An 11885-nucleotide genomic window follows, 5' to 3' on the forward strand; every position below is an offset into this window, starting at 1 on the left:
AGTACACCAATTAAGAAAATATGTAGAAATACAACACAGGGTGATCTCAAGAAGAGTTACCTAAAATCTTAGGTTAGGGATCTTTTGCACTGCCAATTTCTCGTTATTCTTCCTACGCTTTTCATGGTTAATGCTACCTCAATTCAGCAAATTCATTCATTCCAGCATATGTTCAACAACTCAAGAGACTGCAGTAACACTAAACAAATTTGGCTCTGCACCATATTCTTGTGCTTGTAATAAAATTATTTCCATTTTATTCTAAAATCATTGGCAGGAAAGATTTCACTTATCTCTATGCTTTGGATTTCTTGTTAATGTTTTACATCTATCATCTCAAGCAACTTAAGTTCTTTTAGAATTGTTGGAAATTTAGCTAGTGACAGATGAATTAGCCAATAAGACCCAGGTTGCTATCACTTTGGACAGTGAAAACGGTTTGCTTTCAAGCCTCCAGCCTCTTAATAATTCTCCTTTCTCATTGCTTTCACACTTTTCCTCTTTCTTCTCTTATCTAGTCTTACCAGCCCACAACTGTTTTTCACCTCATCCCCCAAACAAAATTGCTTCGGTAATGGCTTATTTTCTATCTTATGTTGTATCTTCACATTAAAACTATAATATGTTGAATCTAAATAAACAAGCCTTTTATATGGAATTGCAAGCATCTTGAAGAAAGTGAAGAAGACGTGGGAGAGATTAAGTGTGTACAGGATATTCATAACACCCAAAACATTTTGTTAAATTAGCAATAATTTGCTCTGCTTACAAAGAAGCCATCTTGTGATTTCTATAGAAACTATGTGAGGTTGGTTGGTTTAGTGGTTACAAAAGCACTTCTTTTCCTTGTTAATCCATATTTCATATCCAAGCATTGATTACTTGGCAAACCAAGTAGAGTGGGAAAATAAGAACATGTATACCTACTCACACAGTTGGACATAATGCTCCAGTATACACCAACTAAGAAAAGTTCAGTTGGTGTCTTTGTGAAGAATAATATTAATAGTACTTAATCATATGAAATAATGTATCCTTTGAATTATTATACATTACCATGGAAAATACTTCATAAGAATCTAAGATGTTTCCCTTATACTGCTAATTAACTTGTAATTAACTAGCAAACCCTTCATTGGAAGGGTTTCTCAACCTCAGTCAATTTAAATGTGAATACATTTTGTTTTCTAATAGGATGTTGTAGGTAACATGAGGTGACAGTTCCTTCTTCGGTAACTAGAAATAAATGGAAACACTGAAATATGTCATATTTTTTAAAACTTTGGTGGGCTGTGGAAGAAACAGTATGTAGAGGAAGTAAGGAAAGAGATTTTCCTCAGTGAGATGGATTTTCAGCCATTTCTTTGAATGTACAGTGTTAACACGAGGGGAAACAATAAAAGGAAACAGCAACTCTTTCATGTATTTCCATCTTTTTTGAGTGTTTAAACTTATCTAAAGATAGAGTTTTAAGTCAGAGGTTTCCAAGTGAGACATAAATAGACTCACCTAGCTATACACTGGTTACAAGGACTACTATAAGAACATACATCCAAAAGAGCAAAGACGTACTGTAAAGTTCTAATTTCTAAATACTAATGAATGGAAGGTTCTGTCACTCTATTAATAACAAAATAAACCTTAAGAATACATACATTTGGGGGATAATGACTTAACTTTCAATCAACAGAAGCCTACTCCTAAATTTATATGATCCTAATAATACAGGTTTGGACTCTCTAAAACAAAGATTTCGGCAGTATTAAAAGGAAAAATCTGAAAATCAGTACACAGAATTGAAAATGTTAACTAAACATTTTCAGGGACTGGTAAATCAGGCAGAAAAAATATATTAATGATACCTAGTGTTTGAATGCATGATTATGAACTTATGTCTTTATTTATCAATGGATTTATATATTTTGAACACTACATCCAAAACCTGCAGAAAACTCTTCCTTCACTTATTAAAACTGTTTTTCATACCCAGTGTATGACCAAATAAATTGCCATCATACAGCATATTCTCTAATCACAGTGGATTTAATTAATTCCTGTGTCAAGTAAGAAAATGTAATACACATTAGAAAAATTTTTCTATAAAAATTAAAGAATCTAATAAAATATGCCATGTTCAAGCATTTAAAGATTCAGTATGGTTAATTAATTTTTTAGAAAGCCCTTAATTTTCATTGTATTGATCTGTAGATTCAAGAAAATCTCAAGTCATCTGAAGGCTGTTTTTCCTAATTTACAATCTCACTTTAAAGCTTATAATGGCAATTTAAAGAACCAAATATGGTAGTATTACCAGACTGAAAACTTCAGTGAAACTAGAGTCATTGGCTTGAATGAAATTTAAGGTAAATTGACCTAAGTAACATAGTAGACACACATACTGTCACTTTATTTGTAGTAGTGCTGCCACTGCAGTTTAGTTAGACAATGATTGATATTCTCAATCAAGAATGAATGAAGCAATTTGATATCCTCACAGAAAAAACAAAATTAGCTTTGACCACCCAACATATAATTAACAAAGACTTTTCAAGATTCATCATAGTTAAACATGTGATCTCTTGGCTCTCCTCATTCCCAGGTTACACAGGTCAAATTTTATTTCAGTACATTTATTTACAATTATATATTTAATATTAACTTCTAGAAGTCAGTGATAACACACTTGACTTCCTGGACAAAATAGTTTTTTCCTTGTTGGAAGTAAAAATGCATGTCTGTTTTAATTCATTTTAATTAGAACTCTCTGGTAGTAACTGATAACTCAATTTTAAATACGCTTGACAAAAACATTGCCTTGCTTACAAAAATAAAAAGGTTAGATATTGGATAGACTTTTGGTGACATTATATTGTTTTTTTCTGATCATTGTTCTCAAAGACTAATAAACAGTATTGCCATTATTTGCAAGTATACTTATTATCGTGGACAAGATTATATTAAGGCCTTCATATATATTGAACTATGGTTCAACAAAGCAAGACTTAGAGTTTTAAAGAATTTGGAATTGAGAAAGTCTCCAAATCCTTTGTCTTGTGGAATTAGAAATAGATGGGAAACAATTTCATCCTCTTGTTTTCTATCACACAAAGCCTTCTTCTTCCTCTACCCAAATGTAAATAAGTTGAGATAACTTATTATGTCCACATTCCCCTTGATAACGTATTGCTACTCAAAAACATCAAACAAAATTTAGAGTTAATTTTGGATACACCATGTCAGATTTTACTAGAATAGAAATGTTAAGGAGTGTAATGTTGAATATCCTTAAAAAGAAAATTCATCTGTTATGATGTTTCTGGTCATTTTCTTTTTCCTCTAAGATTTTGATATCTATTTATCTTCTGGAAAAATGGTACCTACAGTTTTGTCTGCAAATAGGAAATTAAATGGGACACTTTTGTAATAAATGGGACTCATCTTTCTTTTCTTTTGACCTTGCCTCCTGTTCTCGAATGTGTGATGTTATTCCATGGAAGAAAGTTTACTAAACTACAGTGTGCTATTCAACTAAACTTACTAGTTTATCAATCATCATTTCTGATTTTTTATAACATGTCTGCCACCAGCTTACTGATTATTAGCAAGTCATTCAAAAATATCTGATGTGTTTTCTCAATTGTCATAGGAAGCTAATTATTCATACCCAATAGTAAGGTTGAAAAGACTAGTAAAATATATATAAAAGTATTCAGAAAAATTTGGCCCTAAATAATTAGTAATTATTAGTAATATTGAAAATATTATTTAATGTTAATATTGCAATTATATTTTTTACATTAATCTTAATGGCATATATCTGAATGCATTTATATTTATCATATTGATGAACCTAGATGCTGCCTTTGTGTCAGTCCTTAGTACACTGAAGACATGTTCTGCAGGATGGGTGTTCTTGAGACACACCTTTTATAAACTGTGCTAAGTAACATCTCTGGTGTGTTCTTAGAAGAAGAAAAGTTATATCATTTTTCTTGCTCTGAAAATTTATATCTCTATTATTAAAGTTTAAAGAACATTTTCAGAATAAATATGACAAAAGTAAATTTCCACCTTACTTCCTATTCTCCCAAATTACATCACCATGTGCACATTTGCTTAGGCCAAAACTCTAGATTAATTCTTCTATCTCGATCCCTTAACACCACTTAACTCAAACAATGGCATGCACTTTTTGTGCTACCTCCAAATATAGCTCCAACTCTTCCCTTTTTTACTACTTCCCATCATACAAAGCTATTCCCCGTCAACAGCCTCTTAGATATTGCCCCTTGCTGGAGGGACCTAACAATATTCCTCCTTCCATTTTTGCCTGACCAAAGTTAATTTTCTACAATGCAGCAGATAATCTCCTCAAAATGTAGATGAGATCTGACCACTTTCCTGCTCATTGGAACTTTCCAGTAAATTCTTACTGCAAACATCTTCCCATACTGTACATGGTCCTATACCAACTGGTTCCATCTTTCTCTTCATTCTAACTTTATACTTCTCTCTCTGGCATCCTCAACCATATGGGACTTTGTTCTGTCTCCTCAGATTACTGTGATAATTTCTATTGATGCAAATTGTTTTCTTATATCTAAAATTCACTTTCTCCACATTTTTATATTGTTTCTTCTTTGTCTTCTAGTTCACATGAAATAGTTCACACTATTTCAGACACCTCCTTTATTTTTTCCTTACCATTACCTTGTTCTAATTACTTCAGAGTACTTATATGTCATTGAAATTATATTAGGTTGTATACTGTTCGTGCTTATGGCCTTAACCACTGTGGCATGACATTTATCAGTCGTGTTCACCAATGTATTAACTGTGCTTAGAATGATAGATGGTTCTTTTCAAAGAGTTAAATTATTTCAAGTATCATATTTGGTTACAGAGGTAAAAATACAATCCTAGAACTAAAGTGACCTTAAACAATAAGGATTAACTTCTCACTCTTGTTAACATTGTCCATTTCAGACAAATTAGGGGTTCTATTCCACATCTCCTCACTCCAGGCATCCAGTCTATTGGAGGAGCCACTAAATTGAAATTTTTCTGTCACTGTGACCGAGGGAAAGAGATGGCACTTGGCTTTTCTATTGGCAATTAAATTCTTCTATCTGGCAGTGACCCACACCACTGCTTTTTACAATTAATTAACCTAAACTAGTCAGAAGGACCAAGCAAATATAAAGTAATAAATGGTAAAATAACATCGAATAGGGAGGCAGAGAGATGAAAATATTTGGCAACACAGCACAATAACTATTACAATTCATAACAGAAAACTGAGGGAAACTTAGATTTACTGGCATCATAGCCATAATCAGATATACAGTGGCATCGGGAAAGGTATTGCCAAATTTAAAAACAAATCTCCCTTAGATAAAACGTCAGGGAAAAAGAAGTGGGTTAGACAGAGCCAAGATAAAGTATTTTTATTCATATTTCTTATATATTTTTTATATTTCCTACTAGCAAACAGATTTTTTCCTTATCTCCTGCTAATTTAAGGAGCAGAAAAAGTCTGGGAAGGTAGACAGGGAGTTATCTACCTCTTAATCCTGCTGGTTTAATATATTTTTGAGCTTTTATAACCTAGCTTATTCTTGTCCTTCTGTCATAATATTGTACAGTCAGGACGTGATTGACAGAAATTCACCTTTTTGTATGAAATTTTGAACTTAATTCCCAGACCTATAGCTTCTCTCATTATTATCAAGTTCAAAAAAAAATAAAAAAATAAAAAACACAACAATGTAATCTAATGTAAATGTAATGCTAATTTAACTGCTAATGTAATGATTCCCTGGTTTACACAAAGGTGGCAATCCATTTTTCCTCACTTCATTTAGGCATATTAGTTATTGATCAAATTCTTTTAAGAAAATTATATAACTCTTTTGAATTTTCTTTAACAATTAGCTATTTACCGTAGGATAAAGATTATAAAAATATTTACCTTTATGGAAATAGGTACTTACTATTTTATATTTTAATTTGTCTAATTTAAGAGAAATTTAGGGCAGAAGACATAAATAGACATTTCTTCAAAGAAGATATACAGACTGCTAACAAACACATGAAAGAATGCTCAACATCATTAATCATTAGAGAAATGCAAATCAAAACTACAATGAGATATCATCTCACACCAGTCAGAATGGCCACCATCAGAAAATCTAGAAACAATAAATGCTGGAGAGACTGTGGAGAAAAAGAAACACTCTTGCACTGCTGGTGGGAATGTGAATTGGTACAGGCACTATGGAGAACAGTATGGAGGTTCCTTAAAAACTACAAATAGAACTACCATATGACCCAGCAATCCCACTACTGGGCATATACCCTGAGAAAACCAAAATTCAAAAAGAGTCATGTACCAAAATGTTCATTGCAGCTCTATTTACAATAGCCCGGAGATGGAAACAACCTAAGTGTCCATCATCAGATGAATGGATAAAGAAGATGTGGCACATATATACAATGGAATATTACTCAGCCATAAAAAGAAACGAAATTGAGCTATTTGTAATGAGGTGGATGGACCTAGGGTCTGTCATACAGAGTGAAGTAAGTCAGAAAGAGAAAGACAAATACCATATGCTAACACATATATATGGAATTTAAGAAAAAAAAATGTCATGAAGAACCTAGGGGTAAGACAGGAATAAAGACACAGACCTACTAGAGAATGGACTTGAGGATATGGGAAGGGGGAAGGGTAAGCTGTGACAAAGCAAGAGAGTAGCATGGACATATATACACTACCAAACGTAAAATAGATAGATAGTGGGAAGCAGCCGCATAGCACAGGGAGATCAGCTCGGCGCTTTGTGACCGCCTGGAGGCGTAGGATAGGGAGGGTGGGAGGGATGGATACGCAAGAGGGAAGAGATATGGGAACATATGTATATGTATAACTGATTCACTTTGTTATAAAGCAGAAACTAACACACCATTGTAAAGCAATTATACTCCAATAAAGATGTAAAAAAAAAAAAAAAGAGAGACATTTACATATATAAATATAGGGCAATTAAATAAAGGAAATATTTGAGTCTGAGTCCATTTTGAGAACTGTCCTAATTATAATGCTGATACCAATCAATACTCATTTGAATGGAATTAAATTAATCCAAATTGCAGTAGTAATTAAATCCTTTGTCAGTACCTATTGAGGCTACAGAAACTTTACCCTCCCATGATAAACAAAGTATGATGGCATCAGAAAACATTAGCAATGAAGCCAAAAATAAGAGGTTAAATATGCATTGAGAAAGACTAGAAATTAACTTTCCTTATATTTTTAATTAAACATGCATCATTTAACATTATATAATTTATTTTACAGACATCTAATCTCAAACAGCAATGAATGCATTTGATCTGCAATAAGTCACTTATTTATAAAACAAGAGATGCTAGAACTTCATAGTCTAGAGCAGAGCTCACTGAAATCTTAATGGATTGTGAAATGGTCATCTTAGCTGGAGAGTGGGCATTTAAAATTCCCAACTGATATTCATGATAAGGCATAGCTTATGTTCTAAACTATATTCTGTTTTTAATGTTTCGTCTTGTTATAAAGCTAAATTATTTTAAGTCAGTTTCTCAGGATATTTGTTCTTAGAGTGATTCTGGCTCATATATACATGTTTTTGAATGCACTATTGTTTCACCTCAAATGATTTTCAGAAATTATCTAAAATTTTGTCATATTTCTATTTGTGTCATATGAGCAGCATATATATAAACAGTTTCATTAGTTCTGAAAGAAATACAACTCATTGAGCTAAGTCTCCCCTTTTCCATTGAGATAGTTTTTTTTGTTAGTGTCATACATGTCTTTGTGTTATAAATATGTGGCCCCAAAATAACTTTACCTGCATGTACCTGATGTTTCCTGTGGCACTACTGAACCCTGATTTTCTGCTTTAATTAGACAAATTAAAATTGTAGAATTTTCTACATTGACATTCATTCATTCATTTGTTCAATAAATATATATTGAGTGCCTATTCTGTTCCTGGTGCCACATTAGAATCATGAGGTGTATTAGCAAACAAAACTGCCAAACGTGTCTGCCTCATGATCAGCCTTATCTTTTGAATGGGGCCATTTGAACAAAGACCTGAAGTTGGAAAGGGACTTGACACGAGATGTGTGGGGAAACCAATTCCAGGTGGAGAGAACAGTTAGCAAAGGATGCTAAGGGGAGAAAAGGTTTGAGTGTCATCCAGAGGATAGTGTGGCTGGGGGATGATGTAAAGTGGGAAGTAGTAGCTGATAGATCCAAGTATGAATGGGGCAAGATTGTCTAAAACCTTGTTGGCCATTGTAAGAATTTACACTTATACTCTGAGTAAGATGGGAAGCCATTACAGGGTCTGTACAGGAAAGAGACAAATACTGCTTAATTTTTTGAACAGTAACTCTGGCTTCTGTATGGATTATGGACGTCAGCAGAGTTTGGGGGTAGGAGTAGAATACAAGCAGGGAAAAGTGTGAAAATTAATTGGGTGGTTCCACTTTTCAAAGAACCATGCAAGGGCTTCTCTCACAATTCTACCTAATAATTCTATGAAGTGTATCCTGTTATCACTGTAGAGACAGGAAAACGGACACACAAATACTAAAGAATTTTCTCAACTTACTATAGTTCAATAACAAATAATGGTTTACATTCATACTCATCATTAGCATTTTAATCATTTTTATAATTAACAGATGCAGGGAATATATATTTTGAGAGAGGGAGAGAGACAGTCTCCCAAATCCCAGTATATTCACATCAACTGTGAACCTTACAGATCATTCCTGAAACTTGGATACTGCCCAGTTCCACATTCTTTCCACATATGAATAAAGAATCATTTTCCAGAGAAAATATAAAATGGAAGGGGCAGGAATTTTGCTGTGGATTGGTGCAAATATATTGTCTACTATATACAGATTAGAGATACATTAAAAACTAAAGAGAATAAGTTAAATGTGTAATTCATTGCAAGAATAAAAGGATGTAACTAATGAGGGAATAAAGTAATATTAGAAAGATGATAAAAAGAAGAAATAGCTGATTTAATGTTATACTTAAATTTCTCTTAAACAAATCCAAAGCAAACAAGATGGGACATATGAGTCTTACTGGATTCTAATGTAAATGAATTACATGTTTTAGGAGTGTGTGTGCATTTGTATAAAATGAAGGAAAACAATCCTTCCCCTGACTTTTTAAAAGGAAGCTACTGATACTCTATTAGCATAGCAAAATAATTACATTTGGTTGGTTTATTGGAATAGAAAACACCTGTTTTCAAATGGATTCACCGTTAGTACTCTTCTGAAGGATTCAGCAATGAGGATCAATAATTTTTCCATTAAAAAAATACAAATAAACACATCACTCACAATCTATGCCAGGTGATCACTAAATTTGGAAGTTCCACTGGTCTACTTCAGGAATCTCAGCAGAGGGATTCTTAACCCATTGTTTTCAGCTACCAGATTTAGAGCTGGGACTTTCTAAAGAGTGTTCAGTTATCCTTTGTGTGTAAAGGACGTATGGGTCATTGATAATTGACCTATTTTTAATGAAAATTCTTTAATATTCTGTAACCACATATCATGTCCAATGGTCTCTTTTAATACTTACTAAAAAAAATGTTGTTACTTTGTTTAACATCATTTGATTTTATGAATCAAATTTATTTCTTCACAATTTTATTATAAATTTTTTCATGATATTTTAAATTGTAAAAAAGCTCTGAACATTAAAAGATTTCTAAAAATCTGTTCCTATTTAATTAAGAGATTTAACTAAATGGATATAGATTAAGGCAGTAAAAGTAACTTTTAAATCATCTGAAATTATTTAGATTTGATTTGGAAAATAAGCTTCTATTGCTCTACTGACCTTTTATTTAACTAATGATTGTCCTTCTATTTATAAATGATTTAATATTAAATTAACAGATAAGTATATTATGGAAAGTAATTCTGATTCATATCTAACCATCAGTCATAATGATTTGATCCATGATGCAATGCTGTAAAATTTGCTTTAAAAAATACATTATGAAAACTGAACTTTTGAGTACTTCATAATATGTATATTTACCCTTGATGATTTTATATTTACTAGGAAGATCAATACTGAAGATTCAAAATGGAGTTTATTTCTGATTTATATTCTATAAAATATAGCAATAGTATTGATATAATATTGGAAATGACAGCCACAGAGGGAAAAAACAAAAAAAACAAAAAACTGAGTTTACTAATAAAATAGGAGAATAAATCTGCTTAAAAGACCCAATTATTTTTTTTTATAAATCATCATAAATTGTGAGTCACATTTAATTTTTCAAAGATTCCTATATAACCAGGAACATTTTTAAAGATCCTGAAAAGTGACATTTTCAGAGTGGTGCAAACATCAGAGCAAATTATATGATATATTCCATTTTATCTCTACTTCCTACTAGGCCTCAAAAACAGTTTGTAAACAACTGCATAAAAAATGTTTACTCCTTTATCCAGAAATTTGTAAAGAGATATGTGGGCTGATTCTCTAAAGATGAGGAATTTATCAACTTTTAACACAGATTAACTGAGAATTACTCATACAACTGCCCTTATATACAGTTTGATGACAAAGATTATTTAATGTATGTTCTGGGGCCACAATTGATTTTTCTTTTTTTAGAATACAGTGCACATAACTATTTTAAAAGACCCTATGTATTTATCTGTTTATCAACCTTGCTCAAAATAATCCATGAGTCGGAGACATCAGACTGGAAATTGGATATTTTGGAGTGGTTGATACTGAAAATGTAAATCTCACTACAGTATAAAAACATGTGGGATAAAGCTAAAACCATGCTCAGAGAAATTTATCACTTAAAAGCATGTATGAGAAAAGAATAAAGGCCATAATCAATCATGCATACATGCATCCTAAGAAACAAAAAAGAATAGTTTAACATCAAAAATATTAGAAGCAATTGCATATAAAGATATGAGCTGAAATTAATGAAATAGGAAATAAATGTACAGTAGAGCAAATCAACAAAGCCAGAGTTTGGGAGGTGGAGTCAAAATGGCCGTGTGGGAAGACGCTGATTTAGCATCTCCCCACAACTAGGGCACCTGCCGGCTGCTGGTGGGAGACCCTGACTCCCAAGAAGATGGGAGGAAACCCCTAGTGAACCAGTAGGATGTAGGCGGCCTGAGTGGGGAGAAGAAGTGGAGGCCAGAAAGGATCAGTTCCCCTGAGGAGGAGGAGATCAGGGGAGGCAGGTGGGAGGGACCCTCTGGGAAGAGTGGGAGAGGAGTGGAGGGTGTCTGTCCCACCCACTTGGGCACAGGAAGCCTGCTGAGCTCCAAGGCCCGTCCCTTGCCCTCCAAAGCCCCATCCAGGCTGCGTGGGTCCTTGGGGGCATAGGAGGGAGGCCAGGGAGAGCAAGAGAGACAGGCGGGAGGGGTCCTCCAGGACCGGAAGGAGCAGGAGCGAAGAGTAGGGCATTTTTCCCGCCCACTCGAGCCTGGGGAGCCTGTTGGGCTCCCAGGTGAGGTGCTCTGCCCTCTGAAACCAGGGGTGGGGGACACATCTGGGCCCCTTCTGTTCCTTGAGCCTAAACCCCACCACCCATGGCCCTCAGGACCTTTTCCAGCCCTGTGGGACCTAAGCATAGGCCCAAACCACCACCCAAACCTCGCCCTTGTTTAGGTCCCACCCTCCGCAGCCAAGGCCTTTCCCCCCTTTTTTTTCTTTCTTTCTTTTTCCTTCCTCCTCTCTTTTACTATTGTGGGACTGATGTACCTTCCAGTTGCTGATTCATATATATATATATATATATATATATATATAT

Source organism: Monodon monoceros, unplaced genomic scaffold, assembly GCF_005190385.1.
Source record: "Monodon monoceros isolate NGI ecotype Baffin Bay Population unplaced genomic scaffold, NGI_Narwhal_1 Super_Scaffold_11, whole genome shotgun sequence".
Lineage (NCBI taxonomy): Eukaryota > Metazoa > Chordata > Mammalia > Artiodactyla > Monodontidae > Monodon > Monodon monoceros.